The sequence below is a fragment of the Hypanus sabinus genome, chromosome X1, assembly GCF_030144855.1.
Source record: "Hypanus sabinus isolate sHypSab1 chromosome X1, sHypSab1.hap1, whole genome shotgun sequence".
NCBI classification, from domain to species: domain Eukaryota; kingdom Metazoa; phylum Chordata; class Chondrichthyes; order Myliobatiformes; family Dasyatidae; genus Hypanus; species Hypanus sabinus.
This window is the reverse complement of record NC_082738.1, coordinates 48,530,044-48,553,531: the sequence shown is the minus strand read 5'-3', so window position 1 is coordinate 48,553,531 and position 23,488 is coordinate 48,530,044. Positions and strand designations below refer to the sequence as shown.

The 23,488-nt window shown below is 43.3% G+C and overlaps 1 protein-coding gene across 5 annotated transcripts in view; it reads left to right on the top strand.

Moving 5' to 3' along the window:
* mpp2b (MAGUK p55 scaffold protein 2b) overlaps positions 1–23,488 on the top strand; it is a 302,536-nt gene that overhangs the window by 144,262 nt on the left and 134,786 nt on the right. For 3 of the 5 annotated variants that reach the window (XM_059956559.1, XM_059956558.1, XM_059956555.1), the window contains exon 1: positions 22,316–22,332. The exons of the other annotated variants lie outside the window; for them this stretch is intronic. The gene's annotated coding sequence lies outside the window, so the exon portion shown is untranslated. Of the gene's footprint in view, positions 1–22,315; positions 22,333–23,488 lie in introns of those variants that run through there. 5 annotated transcript variants of the gene reach the window in all.

Below are 23,488 nucleotides of genomic sequence, written 5' to 3'. Positions count from 1 at the left end.
GTGCTGATGGAGATTGTGGAGGAGATGTTGTTACTAGTCCAAACTGACTGGAGTCTGCAAGTAAAGAAATCGAGGATCCAATTACACAAGGAGGCATTGAGCCCAAGTTTGTGAAGCTTAATGACTTTGAATAGATGATAGTATAGAATGCCAAGCTGTGGTGGATAAAGAGCATCCTGATGTATGCTTCTTCACTGTCCAGATGCTCCACGATTGAGTGAAGAGCCAATGAAATGACATTTGCTGTTGACATGTTGTGATGATAGGCAAATTGGAGCAGATCCAAGTCTCTTCTCAAGCAGGAGGTGATATGTTTCATCAACAGCCTCTCAAAACACTTCATTACAGTAAATACTACTGGATGATAGTCATTGAGACAGGTTACTGCGTTCTTCTTAAGCACCAGTATAGCTGAAACCTGTTCAAAGCAGATGGGTACATTAAGACTGTCGAAGTGGGAGGTTAAAGATATTGGTAAACACTCTGGCCAGCTGATCAGCACAAATATTTAGTACTTGGCCAAATATCCCATCTGGGCCAGATGCTTTCTGTGGGTTCACCCTGCTGAAGGATTCACTCACGTCAGCGTTATAGACCAAAATCAGAGTCATCAGTGGCTGTGGGATTTTGAAAATCTTTTTCTATATTTTGATGATCAAAGTGAGCATAAAAAGCATTGAGCTCATCTGGGAGTGAAACCTTCTTTTCACCTATGATGCTTGGTTTCACTTTGTGGGAGCTGATAGCATTCGAGCCCTGCCGCAGCTGTGGAGCGTCCTTCAGTGATTCAAGTTTGGCCTGGAATTGCCACTTTGCATGTGAGATGGCTTTCCTGAGACCTTTTGTACTTGGTCCCCAGACGTGAATACCCTGATCTGCCCCTCGCCAGATTGCGAATCTCATGTTCCACACCGAGGCTTCTGATTGGGGAAGATTCTGAATGATTTTGAGGGGACACACTCACCTGTGACTAATTTTATAAAGTCCACATCTACCGTGGTGTATTCATTAGGATCCTCTGAGTTCTTGAACATGGTCCAGCCCACCGACGCGAAGCAATCTTGTAGCTGCTCCTCTGTCTCATTCAATGTTGTTGTGCCAGTAGTAAAGAAATAGAATCATACAGCACAGGGATCAGCTATTCAGCCACTGAATCCACACCAGCTAACAAGCACTCATATAGGTACATCCTACTTCAACACTCCTTGTACTCTCCTCCACTTTCCCCAGATTCCACTGCTTACCTTAGTACAAGCAGAATTTTACAACAGGCATTTCAAACCCCAACCTGCATGAATGAGATTTGATTGATTTCTGAGCTGAAATATTATTCAAGTGTAGATTTTAAGAAGACAAAGCAGGTATTCTCTTGAGTGCCGAAGAATAAGAATTGATCTTGTTGAAGTGCATGGGTTTCTTTATGGGGGTGAACAGGGTAGATGTTTCTCCTGGCTACGGTGTCCAGAACCAGCATTACAGTCTCAGGGTAAATTTTTTATGTCAAACAGAGATAGTGTGCAGGCTCAGTCAGTGAGTTTATTCACAGAAACTGTTGCGTAATAACAGAATTGAAGAATGTGTGTTTACTGCAGGAAAATGGCATTGATGTAACATACCAGCTTACTGAATGGCAGAGCTGGCATGAGCCAGTCACACCACAACAGTGGCTGCTAGGCAGAAAAGTGACTACCAAGTGCAGTAAGTGCAGGCAGGTAGTGCTGTGGCTATCCCTTCTAAGTCTATGGCACTGTGGATGGCTTTTCTGTACAGTATGGAAAGTAAAAGGCTAGGGGTATTGCAGTGATGGGGGATTTAATTGTAAGGAGTAGACAGGTGTTCCTGTGGCTGAATATGAGAATCTAAGATAGTATGTTACATCCATGGTGCCAGGGTCAAGGATGTCTTGAAGTGAATACGGTCACTCTGGAGGTGAAGTTTGAGTGAACAAACTATGTTGATGGATAGAAATAAGTGAGGTTCAGCAGTATGAATGTAAAGAGGTTGGAGCCAATTCATAAAGCAGAAATTGCGTGACTACTTCCTGTGCTGGTGGGTATCAAAAGAGAATAGAATGATGTGTGGCTGTAAAAATGGGTAGGAGGGAGAGATTTAGGTTTCTGGGACATTGGGACTGGTTATGGGGAAGGTGAGACTTGTATGAGCAGGATTGCAATGACATTTGGGTGGATTTAAACTAAATAAACAAGCAGAAGAGAAGCTGAGCTAGGAGCATAAAGATAAAGATAAAAACAATACATAAGAAGCAAAACAGGTGACAGGGGCATGGTCTTGCAGGTGAGGTAACGTTTGTGTCACCTCAGTCACAGTGTGGAAGTTGCAGCAAGGAAAGTGTTAATTATTATAGAGGCAAGAATAATTTACAGATAGTGTGCGGACAACCCAGACAGGAGAGTCCTTTGAAGTGAAGCCTTTGGACGTAGTTTCCCTTTTGCACAGAAGAGGCCAGGAGCCATTTTGGCTTACTGAGGTAAGATAAGAGGGTAGCAGAAGGATTTAAGGAACACACACCAGCTAGGCAACAATTGCTTTACTAACTTCAAAGTATCATCAGTTGTTAGCTTATAGTTTCTATTGACTTTAAACACCTATTTTGTGAATGATGATTGATCTTGCAAGTAAGGAATTTGAACATACAGAGTAAGGGCCAGTAACATCATGAAGGATCCCACCCATCCTACTCGGGGACTGTTTGTCTCACACTCCCATCAGTGAGGAGGCTACGTAGCATCCATGCCAGGATCACCAGGCTCAAAATCAGTTATTTTCCACAGCAATAAGGCTGATCAACACTTCCCCGCACTAACCCACCCCTCTACACCCTAGCCCCTAGCCACCACTACTTTATCATTTCCTGTCAGTCACCTTATGTACAGACACTCCTGTGCCTAGAATCACTTTACAGACATACAATCTATATATATAAGATATTGTTATGTATTTATATTTATTGTGTTTTAAAATTATTATTGTGTTCTTTATCTTATTGAGTTTATTGTGCTGCATTGGATCCGGAGTAACAATTATTTCATTCTTTACGCATAGGTTAAACAAACTTGAATTTTTCCCAGCTGGTCAATATAACTGCTAGTCAATTTTGCATAAAAATGGCATGTCTCTGTTCAGACTTCAAGGCAGGCGCCATACTGTTATCCTTGTGAAAAAAAGCAAATAAAGTGTGATTGATGTGCAAGTGTGAGTTTTCAGAGCCCAGTTAACTGGCAACACCAGCACCAATAAGAAAATGCTCAGCCCATGTACCCTTGCCAATCAAATGCAATTACCATGGTGATGTTCTCAGTCATCAACTACTGGAGCACCATGACCAGAAGCTGAATGGAGCAACCACTTAAAAAGCTGTAGTCACAGGAACAGGTTGGAGCTTGGTTTTCCTGTGGTGAAACATTCCTCCAAAACAATCTACAAAGCACATGTGCACATGTCAGGAGCATGATGGAATACTCTCTCCTTCCTCACATTAGCTTGGCTCCAGTAACAATCTAGAAGCTCAGTAGCGTTCAGGACAAAGCAACTGGTCCACCGCCGTAAGCATAGACTCCCTCCACCACTGTAGCACCTTAAGCTTACAGACACAGAATTGTCTGCACCAATTCACAAAGACTTCTAGATGGCAGTTCCCAAATCTACAAATGACAAGGACAGGAAGTATGAGAACAACCACCACAGACCCCCAATATCACCTGAATGTTTCCCTTCTTCCCCGTCAAGCTCTTACCTTTCTGTCACTCTGCTTCATCACCACTGCATTGAATTACTGAAAGTCCCTGTGCCATATCAGTGCCTTCCCAAGGGTATCTGATGAGGGGTACTAAGTGCTGTCCCTGCCAGCATCCCGTGAATGAAGAGAACAGTGATCTATTGTGTTTCTGCTTTTCTTTAGATAAGTAATTTCTTGGCCTTTGAGGCTGATGGGTTCTCACAGTTGCACTGGTTGAGTGTGTTCAGCATTACCCTGAAATGTTGCATCAATGTCCATGAAAATTTGATCCTTTGAAATATTGCAACGGCCTCAGTCCCTGGAAGTTAAATCTATGGGTTTCAATGCAGTTGATAATATCAGTGCCTCTTTTGTAATAGAAACAGCGAGGGACAGAGCTTGAGCCATGCTATAAATAGGCAGAAAGAATGGTCTAGGAATAGGTAATATGTTGAAAATAGGCTTTTGTGCAATGCCTTTTAATACAGACTTTTTGAGAATGTGTTGCACAGAAAAGTGGAAAAACAGACATTCATATCCTGATGTGTTATAACATGGCACAAATCCTGTAACATCTGATACTGCCACACCCCAACAGAATTACCTTTGTATTCTTAAATTATAAATCAAAGTTTGGAGGAAGTAATTGCAGTAGGCCAAGCAATCTTATAGTAAATTTCAAACGGGTTTCATTCTAACTGAATAGTTGAAAGGATTGTGTTGCCCCTGATTACTTCATTGGTTCTGTGGTAATTGTAAGGTTATGTGAGAGACCTTCCAGAGTGTGGTGTGGGTTGCAATGTTCCCACAGTAAATCCAGTTCCTTTGAAAAGAAATAACTCACCAACACTTGTTCAAGTGCAATACCTTATGAAGTGTTTTTGTTTCTCTGTGAGGTTGCATGGTGAAGTATTTTCTTTAGAAAACAACAGGGATGTTTACCCACTGCAATAAATGTACATTTACATTCTAAACTGTCTTCCCAGATAAACTTTACATTGGAAGTAACTTCTTCCAGGTTCTGAGATCATTTGATATAAAAGCTCTTACTTGCCTTTCAAATTAATACTTAGTTTTGTGGGTGTGGTACATTTTCCGGGCTCCAACTTAGGAGAGGTTTCAAACTCCAGCCACAACCACATGGTTGACTCAAAACCTTAAAATAAAACAAATATAACCAATCTCATTCCTCAGTAATTAAAGGGTCTCTATATTGTTTTCTTAAATAATAGAAGATTATTTTGGGAAACAGTGTATGAAGATAATTGTGGGGTGTTAAGGCCTTAAAATTCGTCTTGTCAGAGGGCGACTTGTGCACTCTTGAAGTCGACTCTGTTAAGAAGGGAAATGCAACATTGAGAAGTTTGATTTTGGCTTCAATCAAAAGCAGTAGAAACTCAGATGATTAAAACACCAAGTTTGTAAGTTCCATGCCTTAAAACTAATTTTCTGAAGCTTGAATTGTGTTTATAAGGCACTTGCTGTTTAATTTGCTGCTTTTAAATGGGATTAACTACTGTTTTTAAATGTAGGACATTAGTGATAATAGAGAATAAGAGTTGATGCACATTGATTAGGTGAAAGTAGGCTTTGAAATTTAGAAGTGTGTCGCCCACACAACCTGATGATCATTTGCCAGATGCCATTGATTTTCAAAAACATGTTCTGGCAGTGGGCTGTATTTCTCCAGCTCCTTTAATAGGTTAAAGCCCTTAAGAATGATCTTCTGCCATTTTGCATATCGTTTTGACAGGTAGTGAAAGAAATGCATTTGTAAAGTGCCTTTTTGATTCCCAAAACATCTCAATGTGTTTTACGACCAATAAAGGCCTTTGCTGATGTATGATTATTGTTGTTTAGAAAACTTAGCATCTGATTTATGCATAGTGCAAGGGGAAGTCTGAGGAAGGACATGATGGAGTTATACAAACCCTGAAGGGAACATATAGTAGGAAACCTTTCCACTTAGAGATGACTGAAAGGAGAAGGTTTAGTCTGAGGGGTAAGAGATTTGAAGAGGATCCAAGGAAGGTTTTCTCTTTCGCCTAGAGGATAGTTGGAATCTAAAATACACTGCCTTACTTACAAAGTATCTTAATGAACAACTGAATTGTCAAGGTTTTGATGGTTTCAGACTGACTGCAGGTAAATTGCATTAATACAGATAGCTTCTTGATGCTTGGCATGGACATTTTGTATCCAAAAAGGGCCTTTTGTGTGCAGTATGACTATGATATCTGTCAAAAAACACTTGTCTTGAAACATCAAAAACGCCCTTAATGGAAGAATCTTTGAAGCTGGTCATAAAACGATGAAAAACATTGAAAACGACTGAAATGAAATTGGGAGCCTACATTACCACACTTCTAGCTGATTTGTTGGACACTGTTTGTAACTTCAGGGCAAATGGATTTTTTTCCCTTTGGGGGGAAAAAATCTTTTCTTAGAACCTCTTGATTTTTTTTTTAGAACTAGAATCTAGTGAAAAGTTACATCTGTGAAATAATATTACATTTGTCACATGTAAAATGATGGCATACAGCAACAAATCTACTCCAGAACAGAGAGGGAATGATTGGATGAATATTTGCTATCGAAACCTGGTCACCCTGGTGCCATAAATCACTGTGATTAAATTGAAACATCCAATTTGAATACAGCTACCCTCCAATCACTGACTTTTTCTTAGGATAAAATTACCCTGCTGTTATTGGGGGAAGTTGCTTTAATTTATTTTACATTCTGTTTCCTCCAGTCTATAAATAGATTTTTTTTTGAGGCAAACTGATTTTTTTTTGTTGTTTTGAATCCTGACTAATGGTCCATCCCATTTTCAACCTATTGGCTGACATTGTGTTGTCAATGGAGACACTGGTGTAAATATAAAGTGCATTAACTGTATTGTGATATGGAACTTCGGACTTGCAAGTAAGAAATTCTTTTGCATAGTTATTTTAACTCCCTGCCTTTAGACAAAAGCAAATTCACAAACTCAGCAGAGAAGGAGGATGAAAGTAATTTTTTATTCCTCCGCTTTCAAAGTTAAACTGCTCGTGTAACCAACTGGAATGTGCTTATTTTGATTTTTTAAAATATTTTGAAAGCAAAAGGCCAAGGTCAAAAATTATTGCTGGTTTTTGAGTCAGCTAGTTTATAAATGAGGGCAGAATCAAAGGGATTTTACAAACATTTACAGACTCATTGCTTGATCCCTGGATTGAGAATTTAGTGCAGGTTCTAAGGTGTAGGAAGCAGATCAGATTTTCTCCTCCTTTGTGGCATCTGTTATCTATGTGTTACTTAACGTTATGTAAATTAGTCTGAAACCAAGCTTATGGACGCTCAGTTTCAGACAATTAGATTAAATCTTACTTCCAAGGGCAACATTTTATGTCGCCTTTTGCTGGTATCAGAATTGAAATTATGTATTTGCAAGTATGGTGTGATGGTAATTCCAAGCAGAGCGTTCACATATTGACGTCTCCACAAATAAGTCAATTAGATCTCTGCCTTGCCACTCAGTGCATCTGAACCTGGCAACTGGATTCTGTCTGAAGGAACTGAAGAGCTGCTCAGAGGATGTAACGTATCTCATTCAACATGGAGGAGTACTTATATGTCAGTTGATGAGGTTGACCTAGTTGTAAATAAAGTACAACGTATAGTTTTATATCTGGAAGCAATGAAAAATTATGCAAGGTTGGAGCCACAATCCCTAGTGAGTCGCACCCTTAGGCTGATGAATGTTCTATCTCTGTGAACTAATGCACTTATACCAACCTTGGAACTCTTCCTTTTCAGTTGTGAGGCTGCAGTTGCTTCAGTTATATCCTGGCTTCCTGCCACCAGGCCTGTTCAATATTTCTCCTGTGATTCTATTCCGCAATTGTTTTACAACTAACTGCCTAGCTAGGCCAGTAAGAGTCAACTGTTCAAACTGTGTGCTGCTTCCCAGCCCTTTAGGATATTAATGAACTAATTTTATTTTGCAGTTATCGCTTAACCTGACTAGAGCATGTAACTTAACAAATATTTAATCTTGGAGCTTGCTATGGTGGGATTTGAATGATAGGTGACTTCACTGCCATATCCAGTTGTCAATCACACTGGAGGTGTTGATTATGCCTCTTTGGTGGGGCTGTGCTTCGAGATGTAAAATCCTACCTTCCTTCAGAAATGTCAGACTGCAGTCTCAAGAGGTACTTGCAATGTTGCTGAAGCTTACTTATAAAGCTGCCAACTTGATTACCAGGGAATGAACTTCATGGCATTTTTCATTTGTCTGCCTTTTTGTATGCACACTGTTAAATCTGCAGTCACTAGACAAGAGTTTGCAGCTCCATATCAAAAATACTCTAACAAGTAATTTACTGGAAAGTAATATTTATGCAGATACCGCTGTTAACCCTGGTGATTTTTCGAAGGGCAGGATGATGGGTGCATGATATTATTTGATGCATATATTACAGATTCTTCCCTGTTTCAGATACCCTATCCACTTCTGACAAATACATGAGCAGATGGCATTTGGTATTGTTTTATAGAGTTACAGAATATGGAAACAGGCTTTTCAGTCCAATTCATCCAGAACGACCAAGTTGCCTGTCTGAGCTACTCCCCTTTTGCCTGTATTTAGTCGATATCCCTCTGAGTGCCAATGTCTTTTTATACGTTGTAATCGTACCCTGCCTTGACCACTTGTTCAGTCTCGTTCATATAACAATCATCTGTGCGAAAAAGTTCCTCCCAGGTCTCTTTTAAATATTTCTCCTCTCAGCTTAAATCTGTGACTCTTTTCTCCTGCAAAGATTACAACCATCCACCTTGTATATGATTCCACGTCCCTCTGAAAAGTCAGTTCTCTACCTCCTATGCTCCAGGGGAAAGGGTCTCGGCTCTCCAGCCTCTCTTTATTATTCAAGCCCTCCAGTCTTGGTAGCATCCTCATGAATATTTTCTGCATCCTTTCCAGGTTTATGATACTCTACCTATAGAGTGGTGGCCCAAACTGCACACTGCAATCTAAGTGTGGTCTCCTCAGAGACTTGTACAGTGGTGACATGGCATCCAAGCTCCCGCACTCATTGCCCTGACTGATGAAAGCAAGTGTCCCAGATGCCTTCTTTATCACCCTGACCTCAATCCAGACTAACCTAGCAAGCTGGAGCATGAAAAATTAAATTGAATATTTATGGCAAGTTTATTGTTTATAATCATGGTTTTGTGGCGACCCATTTCCTGGCACATCCGAACCGGCTCACAATTAGATAGCCTACGGGGGTTTGCGAGCACAGAGCTTTGGAGCCTCTGCGCCACGGGGGGGCAGGTTGAGGGAGGCTTAAAAGTGAGGCTGAAGATTTCGAATAAAGTTTTTTCCTTCGACTGCAGTTACCGACTCTGTGTCGTAATTTTAGCGCTGCATGTAGCACACCGCTACAATTGGTGACCCTGACGGTCCAAACAATTTTTGGACCAGAAATGACCAACGCCGCCTCTGTTCTTGCGGTTTCGTTGAAACTGCCGGGTTTCTGGACACAGCGACCGAACCTATGGTTCCAGCAAGCAGAAGCCCAACTCCACGTTCGCCAGATCACCTCAGAAGACACCCGCTACTACTACGTGGTGAGCTCCCTCGACCAGGACACAGCAGCCCAGGTCGCGGAGTTCGTACAGTCGCCCCCGGTAGACGGCAAGTACACGGAATTCAAAGCCCTGCTCCTCAGGACTTTCGGACTCTCACGGCGCGAGCGGGCTGCCCGTTTACTGCACCTGGATGGCTTGGGCGACAGACCTCCATCGGCTTTAATGAATGAGATGTTGTCTCTAGCCGACGGACACACAGGCCTCATGTTTGAGCAGGCATTCCTGGAGCAGCTGCCCGAGGACATACGCCTGCTGCTGTCCGACGCGGATTTCAGTGACCCCCGGAAGGTGGCAGCCCGGGCGGACTTGCTGTGGAACGTCACAAAGGTGAGCGGGGCTTCCATCGCACAGATCTCCCAGCCACGCTCCCGGCAGCAAACCAGTCCAGGCCCGGCCGCAGAGCCCGCCAACCCCCGTCCCAATGAACACTGGTGCTTCTACCACCAGCGGTGGGGCGCAGAAGCCCGCCGTTGTCGCCCGCCCTGCAAGTTCCCGGGAATCGCCAGGGCCAGCCGCCACTGATGGCTAAGGCGGCTGGCCATCAGGAAAGCCTCCTGTATGTGTGGGATAGAAGGTCGGGACGCCGGTTTTTGGTCGATACTGGTGCAGATATCAGCGTTTTACCTCCGACGAGTTACGACACCCGCAGCAGGGCACCGGGTCCCCCCCTGAGGGCCGTAAACGGCAGCACAGTAAGGACCTATGGCACCCGTCAGGTGCAGCTACAGTTCGGCTCCAGCCAGTTCACGTGGGACTTTACACCGGGTGCCGTAGCCCAACCGCTTCTGGGTGCGGATTTTTTACGGGCTCACAGCCTACTGGTCGACCTGCCCAGGAAGAGACTGGTACACGCTGAGACCTTTCAGACGTTCTCCCTGGGTGCAGCCCAGTTGCCAGCCCCTCACCTCAACTCCATCACGCTGTCCGACAATGACTTCACCAGGGTCCTGGCGGATTTCCCATCGGTTCTGGCACTGCAGTTCACAGCGGCCATGCCCAGGCACGGCGTACAGCACCACATCCCGACCCAGGGACCACCCCTCCACACCTGTGCTCGGCGGCTTCCCCCGGACAAGCTCCGACTGGCGAAGGAGGAGTTCCAGAGGATGGAGGAATTGGGGATCATCCAGCGGTCCGACAGCCCATGGGCCTCCCCCCTGCACATGGTGCCCAAAACGATGGGAGGCTGGAGACCGTGTGGCGACTACCGCAGGCTGAACGAGGCTACCACACCGGACCGCTACCCTGTGCCGCACATTCAGGACTTTGCAGCAAACCTGCACGGCGCACGGATCTTCTCCAAGGTAGACCTCGTCCATCAAATCCCGATGCATCCTGACGACGTCCCCAAAACGGCTCTCATCACCCCGTTTGGCCTTTTCGAGTTCCTCCGCATGCCGTTCGGCCTGAAGAATGCCACACAGACGTTCCAGCAACTAATGGACGCGGTGGTACGGGACCTGGACTTCGCGTTCATCTATTTGGACGACATCCTCATAGCCAGCAGCAGTCGTCAGGAGCATCTGTCCCACCTCTGTCAACTCTGCGCCCGACTGAGTGAGTACGGTCTTACAATCAACCCCGCCAAATGCCAGTTCGGACTCGATACCATTGACTTCCTGGGCCACAGGATTACTAAAGACAGAGCAACCCCTCTGCCCGCTAAGGTAGATGCGGTCCGCCACTTCCCCCGACCCACCACGATCAAAGGCCTTCAGGAATTCGTAGGTATGGTCAATTTCTACCACCGCTTCCTCCCTTCAGCTGCCCGGATCATGCGCCCCCTGTTCGCCCTGATGTCGGGTCCGAGCAAGGACATTACCTGGGACGAGGAGTCCGCCGCCGCTTTCGTTCAAACGAAGGAAGCTTTGGCGAACGCCGCGATGCTAGTACATCCCAGAATGGACGCCCCTACCGCCCTCACAGTGGACACATCAAACACGGCAGTCGGTGGGGTGCTGGAGCAGCTCATCGCAGGTCGCTGGCAACCCCTGGCGTTTTTCAGCAAACACCTGCGGCCACCCGAGCTCAAGTACAGTGCTTTCGACCGGGAACTGTTGGCGCTCTACCTGGCAATCCGGCATTTCAGGTACTTCCTAGAAGGTCGGCCCTTCACCGCGTCCACGGACCACAAACCGCTTACCTTTGCGTTTACGAAAGCGTCCGACCCCTGGTCGTCCCGCCAGCAACGCCACCTGTCCTACATCTCTGAATACACGACGGATGTCCGGCACGTCTCAGGTAAGGACAATGTCGTGGCGGATGCGCTCTCTCGCCCTACCGTTCATGCCCTTTCCCAAGGGGTAGACTTTGAGGCACTGGCAGAGGCACAGCAGGTAGATGAGGAGATTCCGAGTTACAGAACCGCAGTCTCCGGTTTGCAGCTCCAGGACCTCCCCGTAGGCCCGGGTGAGAGGACCCTACTCTGTGATGTCGCCACCGGCCAGCCCCGTCCTGTCGTCCCAACAGCCTGGCGGCGCCGTGTTTTCGACTCCATTCATAACTTGGCACATCCCTCCATCCGGACGACTGTCCGGATGGTTTCCAGCAGGTTCGTTTGGCACGGACTCTGCAAACAGGTCAGTGAATGGGCCAAAACGTGCATGCACTGCCAGACGGTCAAGGTGCAGCAGCACACCAAAGCCCCACCGCAGCAGTTCCATCCCGCCCACCGGCGTTTCGACCACATTCATGTGGATATCGTGGGCCCCCTGCCAGTGTCGTGTGGAGCGCGGCACCTCCTGACTATCGTGGACTGGTTCACAAGATGGCCAGAGGCGGTCCCGCTCACCGACACCACCTCCGAATCTTGCGCCCGAGCCCTGATCACCACCTGGATATCTCGCTTTGGTGTACCGGCCCACATTACCTCCGACAGAGGCGCCCAGTTCACCTCCAGCCTGTGGTCAGCTATGGCCAGCCTTTTGGGGACAGCTGCACCACACAACTGCCTACCACCCACAGTCGAACGGGCTAGTGGAGCGTTTCCACCGTCTCCTGAAGTCGGCCCTCATGGCCCGCCTGCGAGGAGGCAACTGGGCGGACGAGCTTCCCTGGGTCCTACTCGGCATCCGCACAGCGCCCAAGGACGACATGCACGCCTCGTCGGCCGAGTTGGTATACGGCGCGCCCCTGGTCGTCCCCGGGGAGTTCCTACCAGCCCCACGGGGGCAAGAGGAAGATCCCACAGCAGTCCTGGGCAGACTACGCGAGAAGCTCGGTAACCTGGCCCCCATACCCACTTCACAGCATGGGCGGAACCCGACCTGCGTACCCAAAGACCTGCAGAACTGTAAGTTTGTGTTTGTACGAAGGGGCGGGCAGCAGCCATACGAGGGGCCGTTTATGGTGCTCCGGAACAACGGGTCCACGTTCGTGCTGGACGTTGGGGGGAAAGAGGAGGTTTTCTCGGTGGACCACCTCAAACCGGCCCATGTGGACCTGGCGCAACCGGCCAAGTTTCCGGCACCTCGGCGCAGAGGCCGACCTCCCAAGCAGGTTCCGGCCCAGACTGTGGACATTGGGGGGTGTATCGCCAGTTCTGGGGGGGGGGGGGGGTTATGTGGCGACCCATTTCCTGGCACATCTGAACCAGCTCACAATTAGATAGCCTACGGGGGTTTGCGAGCACAGAGCTTTGGAGCCTCTGCGCCACGGGGGGCCGGTTGAGGGAGGCTTAAAAGTGAGGCTGAAGATTTCAAATAAAGTTTTTTCCTTCGACTGCAGTTACCGACTCCGTGTCGTAATTTTAGCGCTGCGTGTAGCACACCGCTACAGTTTAACAAAAAAAAACATAAGCAGAGTAAATCACTCCACCCTTCATGTTTGGTCTGTCATTCAGTAAGATCAGTGGCACTTTCCTGCATTAACCTCAAACTCTTGATTATCTTAATATCTAAAATCCTAACAATTTTTCTTCTGAATATACTTAGTGACTGAACCTCCACTGCTTCTTGTTAGTAGTTTAGCAGCACTGCTGGGTGCTAATTACTGGGCTAGTGGTCCCAAGGCCTAGACTAACAAGGCCTGTGTTCAAATCCCACCTCGGCAACAGGGAAGTTAGTCTCTACTCCAGAGATTGCTTCACAAATGACATTGATAGATTTTGGATATTAAAGAATTCAAAAATGTTAGGACATGAAAATGATCTTTATGGTAGAACATCTGTTATGAACTTGTTGACAAGAGGAGCAGGCTCAGGGGATGATGGCCTCTTCCCAATTATTTTTCTTATCTTATTAACTTCCCTCTGGATGAATAAAATTTCTTCCGATCTCAGTCTTGAAATATTTATGTACCTATGTACCACTTTTGTGTGTGTGTAGATGAAAACACGAGATTGCTTTGTTGAATATTTGTGGAAGTTCTTTAATGGCTGTGTTTTCAAAGATGGAATATGAATAGTCTTCAACTAAACTGGCAAAAGGAATGAAAATTAGTGTAACTCATTCCAGTGTTTTGCAAATAACTAAAATCTGTATTACTTTAGGAACAAACTTAAATAAGAAAAGCAGCTGCAATGTTACTTTTCATTTTGAGAGGACTAGTATATAAAAGCAAGGATGTAATGTAAAAACACAAAATATAAAAAGACTATAAGACTGAGAAGAAAAGGCTATAAGTCCAAGTCCATATCGAAAATGCAGGAGACCTGGGTAACATTCTCCAGGCCCTTCCCTCTCCAGTAGCAGAGCAATCAAAAGGCAGGCAGCTGGCGGCCATCTTACGCATTCGCCTTGATGTTTCAAACTCCCTCATCGCTTTAATCAGTGAACAATAGAAACTTTAATTGGTGAAATGGAGTTGAGCATTGACCCACAGCCTCCCTGCTAAGAGGTTTGCATGCACTGCCTCTGCCTCCCAGAATCTTCTCAGAGACTGCAGAGTGCTGAAGCACCCAAACTGCCTCCAAACTTCTGCATTAGCCTTCAAGTTTCAATCTCCCTCATTGCTTCAATCAGCAAAATGGAGATGAAAGTCAGCTTGTTCTCCGTAGCCGTCCCACAGTCTGCTCGCCTTAAGAGTTGCACATGCTGCCTCTGCTTCCCGGAACCTACTCATGACTGCAGAGCGGAGGAGCACCCAAATGATCTCCAAACTGTAAATCACAGGCTCCAGCAGTTTCAGAATCACATTCAAGATGAAAAACAAATGTAAAAGACATAAAAGAAATGAAATATATGATTTCATGAAGTCCACATTTGGGGTATTGTGAATAGTTTTGGGCCCCTTTCCTAAGAAAGGAGGTACTGGCACTGGGGAGGCTCCGGAGGAGTTTCCTGAGAATGGTTTCAGGAAAGAAAGGGTTAACATATGAAGAGTGTTTGATGGTTCTGGGCCTATACTCACTGGAGTTTAGAAGAATGAGGGGGATCTCATTGAAAGCTATTGAATATTGAAAGGCCTAGATCAGTGGTTTCCTAGACCACATCCCCAGTGCAACCCACCCCTTTCCGGTCATTACATAAAAACTATAAAGAGCTTTGATTTATGATGCACAGTGAAAGAAAATAGGAACAGCAAATTCATAGCAGTGACAAACAATTGCAAAAACTATGCAAATCTATTTAAAGCTACAAATAGATTTAATTATAGTGAAACAATCTGAATCAACAATTTTAGAACACAGATTAGTCATGCAACTATTCACTACATTGCATTTTCACATTTTGATGAGATGATGGGCTTGGTGCAGTGATACCAGCTTCACAACATCAGGCCTAATGCCACGAAGGAGTCTCAGATCCCCACATTCAGTAATTTGTAGTCTGTTTCGTTGCTTTGAAAAAAGTTGGGTGACTGCACAGAAACTGTGCTCCACTAAGTATGATGTCAGAAAGGCAATTAAAACATACTGACTTTTTTCTTTATACTCTGATAACAGTATATAATGATTTAATAAGCCAATCACTTATTTTTTTATGACAAGCTGTGTCTGAATTGCACATGAATGGTAAATAAGTTAGGTACAGCTTTTTTCAAGAAAGTAATAACCCCATGATTGTGTCCTGACATTGATGTTGCCCCATCTGTTGCACAAGCAAGAATGTCAGTGAGCAGAATGTCCTTCTCTTTGAAAAATTGCTCAACAACCTGAAATATTGACTCACCCTTTGTATCTGTTTCTCATCCCCTTGCAAATACTGCAACAAATCTTGAATCATGCTTGCATCTTTCATGAAGCAAACTTAATCAGGAAGCAAAGAGTCATTGCCTGGCAAAGTTCTGTTGTTCTAAATGTATTTCACAATGCGTCTTCTATATTCTCAAACATTTCACCTATTTGTCTCTGAGCAGAGTTGTCACTGAGTGGAATTGCTTTAACCATTTGGTCTGGTGACTTATGTAAAAGTGTACTCAGAATCTCCCTTACTGCTGGCAGAATCAGTCCTTCCCCTATTGTATGGGGCTTTCCAGTTTTAGATGAGCAATAACATGTTGTATTAAACATGTAAATCATCACTGTTTTGTTGTGAAGTGCTGGCTGACATGTTTTGAAATGTTATCCGGTTCTCTCCAGTAATGTTATGTCTCAGTTTGGAAAAAATTAGAAGTAGAACTTTTGATCCCCGATTCAATTTTGAGAGAAGATAGGGGTCTTTTGCCAAATACTATCATTTAATTTGAATTATTTTATATGGTTTCCTTTCAATTTTTTTATAAATATGAATTGGCGGTTGATGACTCTTTTTCTTATATAGATGGTAAGACGTATTGCTCCGGGGGGTTGATTCCTAATGTTTTTTTCCCTTTTGTTTTTGTAGTCAGTGGGTTTTTTTCCTTAGTTAGATGGTTTTTTCCCCTCCTTTTCCTTACATATAATTTTTTTCCATTTTTATATATCATGATCAGCTTTTTTTCAGCTTTATCAATTGTATACATATTAATTTGTTGAAGTATTGTATCATTTTATAGCTGTAGAAGATTTTGTACCAATAAAAAGATTCTAAAAATGAAATGTTATCCGTTTCAGAAAGTTTTCACAAAGTGACTGAAAATAAGCCAAGTTCTTTTTTTTTATCAGAGTGTATTCTCTTCAAATATTCGAGGAGCCTGGATGGCTTCATTGTCACACTTGAAAAAAAATCACACAACAGACACATTGACCACTGTTGATTTCTTAGTGCAAGTACAAATCCATATTTCAGATTCTCCACACTAAACTGTCTACACCATTTTGTCATTTTGTCTGCTTTTGCCATTTTCGTTATGGATTAATGACCACGGTCAATCACCTGCTGTTTAAATCTAACCTCAAGTGTTGTGATCAATAAAGAGGAAAGTTATGACATCATTGTAGCTCAGGCAAAAGCTGACTCTGCCTGAAGGTACATAAAGTGGAGCAGTGATATCTTGGTTAGGCCACGGGCTGGAGAAATGTGGTCAAGATCATTGAAAGGGTAGATTCTAAACTTTACCCCATTGAATGCTATACCCTAATTCACAGGAATTGTTACTGTGTGTTTAGAGTATGGGAATCGTACTAGCTAATGATGTACTACAGTATTTAACAACAATAATGCACAAGCCAGACCTGGAGATAATACAGTTTCTTCAGTCCAGATTTTTCATGATATTGCCAAATACAGAAGTGTAACATTACTTTTCAGCAACTATGACACGCTTTGAGCAAAGTCTGAGAAGAGTGGGTTAGCAAGAGATGAGGTGATTACGTAATTGCTGTAATCAATCATGAGACACTGAGGATCAATGCTTATAATAAGTAATGTATTTCTTAAATTAATCCTGTAATCTTTCAGCTGCCCACCCTTGCTCATCCACCACACCCTTTATTATTTATCATCCCCTGAGAAACTCCCACTGCCCCCGGAGGATGATATCACTCACTTTGGGAACCACTGGCCTCAAGAGAATGGATGTGGAGATGATGTTTCCTATAGTGGTATAGTCTAGGACCACGGGGCACAGCCTTCAGAATGGTGAGGAATTTCTCTGGCCACAGGGTAATGAATCTGTGAAGTTCATTGTCACACACGGCTGTGGAGGCCGAGTCATTGGGTATATTTAAAGTGGAGGTTGATAGGTTCTTGATTAGTAACAGGGAGAAGGCAGGAGAACAAGGTTGAGAGGGATAATAAATCAGCTATGATGAAAGGGCAGAGCAGACTTGACAGGCTGAATGGTCTAATTCTGCTTTTATGATCTAAGAGCAGAGATGTTTTGTAGGAGTCCATATGTCTTTGTTGTACTAGTATTTGGAGTATAATCTATGCGTGATGCATGAAAATGGACAGTTCCCTCATGTTTGGTAATAAGGTCACAATTATAAATCTGTCAGACAGACTTGCTCCAGTGCATGGGCAGGGGAGACCTATTTGTGGAGGCATGGTGCAGATGCTTAAAATAAATTGCCCACACCATGCCATACCCTGTTGTGGTTGGCTATCATTTTAAATTGCAGGAAACCTGCTCGAGGACCCAGGGTTCTCCTTGAGTAGCAGATAAGCCTCTGATGCTACCTGTAATTTCAACCAAAGGGCGAGAGACATCCAGCAAAATAGATTTACTCTTTTCTTAAGTGCCCTTGAAGGATGAAAGAAAGGGGAATACTCCTCCAGGCCCTTCAAGGAAGGCTTGGCCAATTTGGTCTAGTCCTTTCTCATCCCTCACCTGAATGTTTTTTCATCCACCAAAGGGTTTGTGCCATGGATCATTCCTGTGGGTTCTGGATGCAGCCCTCTTTCAGTTGAATTTATCACTGCTTGGAGAGATTGTGTATGATTGTTAATGGTGTCCTTCTGTGAATTGAAGAATTTCATAGTTGTATACTTTGATAATAAAGTGAACCTTTGAAGAGAAGCCAAGAGCCTTGAGATACTCTCACTTTGTATCTCCCAGTGCATTCAACAGCTCAGTGTTGGCTCACATATTCCTTTTTGCTCTCTTGTGTGAATCATTAAAACTAGTGGAGAACTTTCACAGAAAATGGGAAATGGCTAGTGGCTGACATACAACCAGTTCAACTCCTTGAGACTGTCCTGCCATCTGGTCTCTAAACTCAAATCTACTTACCAACCTTTCTGCTACTTCATATGAACTAGTTTATTTATCTTTATTTAATGAACAGTTGTGCTTTTTTCATTGTCTTTGGTTAAAAATTATAGTGAGCATCTTGGTCACTTTTTGAGCATTAGCAACTTCAGCCATTGTTGGAAAGACTCAGGCTTGTGCTATTTCAGGATAGAAAACTACATGTTATGTCGTGAATTGTGTTGCTAAATTCAGTCTTTATGACATAATGCTAGAATCAGTTGAAAGAAAGAGTTTGAGTAATGAACTTAAATGTTAACTCGGTGGTCATGGCAACGGAAGGGATCATAAAATTCAGATTGGGGCTTTACCTGAAAGAGTAATAATGTTATAGGATATGCAATAATTGAGCCAAGAGAAATTTTCAGAAATTGATAATAGGCAATGTTAAAGGGTATACTTTGTAGTCTATCTACTTTGACCAGGCTATTGGTTATCTCTTAGTCCAAGCTATTGATCTCCTGTACTTCTGTCTCTTCATGTGGCTTCATACCAAATTTTGTTTCATAGCTGTCCCAAGAAGTAGCTTGAGATATTTTATTACATTAATGGTGCAATAGGAATACAAGCTGTTATAGATCCATGGCCTTTTCTGAGACCTTTCATTATCTTCTTTTGAATGACAGTCTGATCAAATTGAAAATTCATCAGATCAAGCAAGTCACTTAGTTTCCATTTCACTGTGCTGTGAGGTTTAAGGGGGAATTGGTGACAATACTGCTGGAAGGGTGTGATAGCACACTAGGAAGCAAAGATTTTCAAGGATGTTTCCAACTTTGAAGAGCTATAAATAGAAGAGAGAAGACAGCTCAAAGAATTATTTATATGACACTTCTTAAGGATCAAGAAGAACAAGAATGTTCCTCTCAATGCCAAATGAAGGAAAATGTAAAAGGAAGACTGCAAATCTGAAATAAAACCACAAAATGCTGGAATCACTCAGTGGGTCAGCCAGCTTCTGTGAAAGAGAAACAGAGTTAATATTTCATATCTGAGACCTTTCATTAAAGCCTTTATTCTGATGAAGGTCTCAGAGCTAAAGTGTTTTTTTTCTTACTCTCTTTCCACAGATGCTGCCTGTTCACTGAGTTTCCAGTGTTTTCTGTTTTCATTGCAGATTTACAGCATCATCAGTTTTGTTTAAAATTGATTTACTGGAATTTGGGAAGAGGTTGACTAAAGTAAGACTTCTGTTTATGGAACAGGAATGATTGGGATAATGTTGTATCTTAACAAAAAGGATGAAGAATGACTTTCGGAATGGCATATGCCCACTGACACAGAATTTATGGATATCAACTATAATGGCATCTACCAAACCTCAAGGCAATGATGCAAGTTCCAAAAAAAAACACCATGCTGTCTTAAAGGAGAATCACTATAAACATTTGATAATATATCTCATGATGTTAATAATATATATTACTGTATTCTCCTCTTCACCACAAGCTGATTCAATATTATTTAACAAAAGATTTAAAATATTCTGGTAATCGCCTCTTTTTGGTAGAGAGTCTGACCTTACTCGACACAGAAAAAATTACTCTTCATTCTGCGGTGGAAATCTCTACTGACTCAGCCATCTCAGAGGGTGTTGTCCTGAGTATAATTAACATCTGGTTGGGCCACTCCTAACTACGAAAATGGGCAGAACTAGATACATTTCGGTCTCCTAGATATATGGTGCTGAGCTGCATCTTCAGCTCAAAGTTAGGTTAGAGTCCACGTTAAACCACCTAGTGTATGTGCCCTGCCCTCCTCATCCGATATGTCCAGCTGATTTGTCACCTGTACTTGACCCCATATTGCTTCGTCAGCAGTTGTGTCTGGCATCAGAAAGAGACTGAGAGAATGTCTGTTTCTGTGGTATTTCCTGGCTTTGAAAACAATATGCTGTCAAGGTGAAAGCCCATACTTGGAAATCATTGAAGCTTTCACTTTAGGAGACAGAAAAATCAAGATATTCTAATGCTGAACTGACAGTAATTATACTCAGACACCACATGGACAAAACAGTACCAGAACCATGTGGAGATGTATCACAAGACAAACTCTCAGAATGTTGATTAGTAAATAGGTACATCAACAGATTGTGGCAATTCTTTGGAATGTACGAAAGTTTCTTAAACTTCAGTCCACCTTCACATCCTTTTTCAAGAATAATATTGAAAATGGCCTTTAACTTCTCTTGTACTGGGTGTAGTCCTGCAGTGTCTGAATTCATTTGCTAAGAAAGTATACTTCCCGCTATTGTTCTCTAAAAGTAGCAGACACAAACAAACCTGTGCGGGGTCGCAGTTATAAATGAATAAGCCCTTATGCGAGATGACAGTCAAAAACTCTTGGACTGCTTCCCTAACACTGTCAGTTAATAGACATGACTCCTATTCAGCTTCAAAGTCAAAGTAAATTTATTATCAAAGTACATATGTCATATGTCATATATGAGATTCATTTTCCTGTGGGCATACTCAGCATATCTATAGAATAATAACTATAACAGGATCAATGAAAGATCAACTAAAGTGCAGAAGACAACAAACTGTGCAAATGCAAATATATTATAATAAGTAACAACAAATAACATGAACATAAGACAATAAGATAGAGTCCTTAAAGTGACACCATTGGCTGTGGGAACACCTCAATGATGGGGCAAGAGTGTAGTTATCCCCTTTTATTCTAGAGCATGATGGTTGAAGGGTGCTAACTGTCTTGAATCTGGTGGTGTGAATTCTGAGGCACCTGTGCCTTCTGCCTGATGTCTGCAGTGAAAAGAGAGCAGAGCCTGGGTGGTGGGGATTTCTGATGATGAATGCAGCTTTCCTCCGACAGTGCTTCATATTGATGTACTCATACAGATGGTAGAGCTTTAACCGTGATATACTAGCCAAGTCCACTATCTTTTGTGGGATTTTCCATTCAAAGGCGATGGTGTTTCCATACCAGGCCATGATGCAGCCAATCAATACACTCCACTACACACCTATAGAAGTTTGTCAAAGTTTTAGATATCATGCTGAATCTCCACAGACTCCTAAGGAAATAGAGGCACTGCTGTGCTTTTTGCATAATTGCACTTATGTGCTGCACCCAGGACAGATTCTCAGAAATAATAACTTCTAGGAGTTTAAAGTTGCTAACCTTCTCCACCTTTGATTCTCTAATGAGCACTGGCTCATGGTCCTCTGATTCCCCTCTCCTGAAGTCTAAAAACAGTTCCTTAGTCTTGTTGACATTGAGTGAGGAGTTGTTATGGCACCACTCAGCCAGATTTTCAATCTCCCTCCTGTAAGCTGATTCATCACCACCTTTGATTCGGCCCACAACAGTGGTGTCACCATTAAACTTGAATATGGTGTTGGAGCTGTGCTCAGCCATACAGTCCTGTGCAAAGAGAGTGGAATTGAGGTGTAAGCACACATCCCTGTAGTGCACCTGTGCAGATGGAGATCATGGAGGAGATGTTGTTGCCAATCCAAACTGACTGGGTTCTACAAATGATGAAATCGAGGATCCAATTGCCCAAGGAGATATTGAGGCCAAGGTCTTGGAGCTTAATGATTAGTTTTGAGGGGATGATGCTTTTGAATGCTGAGCTGTAGTTGATAAACAGCGACCTGATGTATGCATCTTTGCTATCCAGATGTTCCAGGGTTGAGTGAAGAGCCAATGAGGTGGCATCCACTGTGGACCTGTTGCTCCAGAAGGCAATTTGGAGCAGATTGAAGTCATCTCTCAGGCAGGAGCTGCTGTGATTCATCACCAGCCTCTCAAAACACTTTATCACTGTAGGTGTAAGTGGGTGATGGTCATTGAGGCAGATCACCACGCTCTTCTTGGCACCAGTATGATTGAAGCAGGTGGGCTCCTTGGAGGCAGTAGTGAACAACTGCCGACAGGTATTTATTTTATTTGAGGAAAAGGTCAATGTTGCAGTGACAGCATTTGATTAACAGTCGGCTTGAGATTTCCAAAAGTGCTGATGGATCTAATGTGCTTCAACAATGGGTGTTTTCCGTTTAGTTTCAGTTATTTTCTCTAAGAAGCCTGCCAATTTCTGCCTCCAAATTTGACCACGTTGCATCAGACATTGCTCTTAGCTGGAAGAACCATAATGGAGTGTCAGCATTGGCATAGGTTTTGGCTTAGGTGCTCTTTAAAATGCTCAGTTCACCTTTGAAAGCTCCTTCGTCCAGCCTCTTCTCAACAGCTTGGTTACAACTATTTGTGGTGATGTTTTAACTTGTTATTTCACTGTCAAGTCAGTAACTTCAGTCACTTCAGTGCTTTCATTTGTATAGGTTTTTGAAATTAACTTTGCCTGTTTAAATTGGAATCACATGTTCTCTGGCCACCAACTTACACACTCACTTTGGTTCACCAGTACTTGACCCACTGTGAAGCTCAAGTGTCACGTCTCTGTCCTCTTTCATGATGACACTAAGTGGTTCCTTTCATTAAATATTGTAAATGTAGCATCTGCATGGCAGTCATCACTTTCTTCATGCTATTAGAGTGGTGGATACTCTGAAAATAATGAGTATTTAATTTTGTTTGTTCAACTTAATGCTTACTTGTTTGTGCAAGCTCTGCCAATACTCTGACACTTTTTCTTGCATTAACCTGCATTCAGATGGCATGTTTCCCTGCACAGCAGTAACAGCCTCTGTTTACCTTTGAAAGTGATGTTCATTTTGTGTCAAAGCATGTTTTTTCCACTTACTTCATGTGCACACAGTTACATGGAACACCTGCTTTCATTCGCAACTCGTGGACAATTTTATTTACTAATTTCACTGCTTAAGTAACTTTCATGAAGGTCAGATTCACCGCTGAATCTGGTCGTAATTGATTCTCACACTCACCTGTCGGCAAGCATCTGGGAGGGTGCGCAATCATAATTGTGGTCTTGGGACAACTTCCTCAGTTCAGTTCCTAATGTCACAGTAGCATAGGAATTAGCATAGTGCTTTATGCCAGGAGCTGAAAGAGAGATTGTTCAGGGTAAGAATCAGTCCTGCCAGATGGAGGAGGGTTGTTGTGGTAACTACTTTA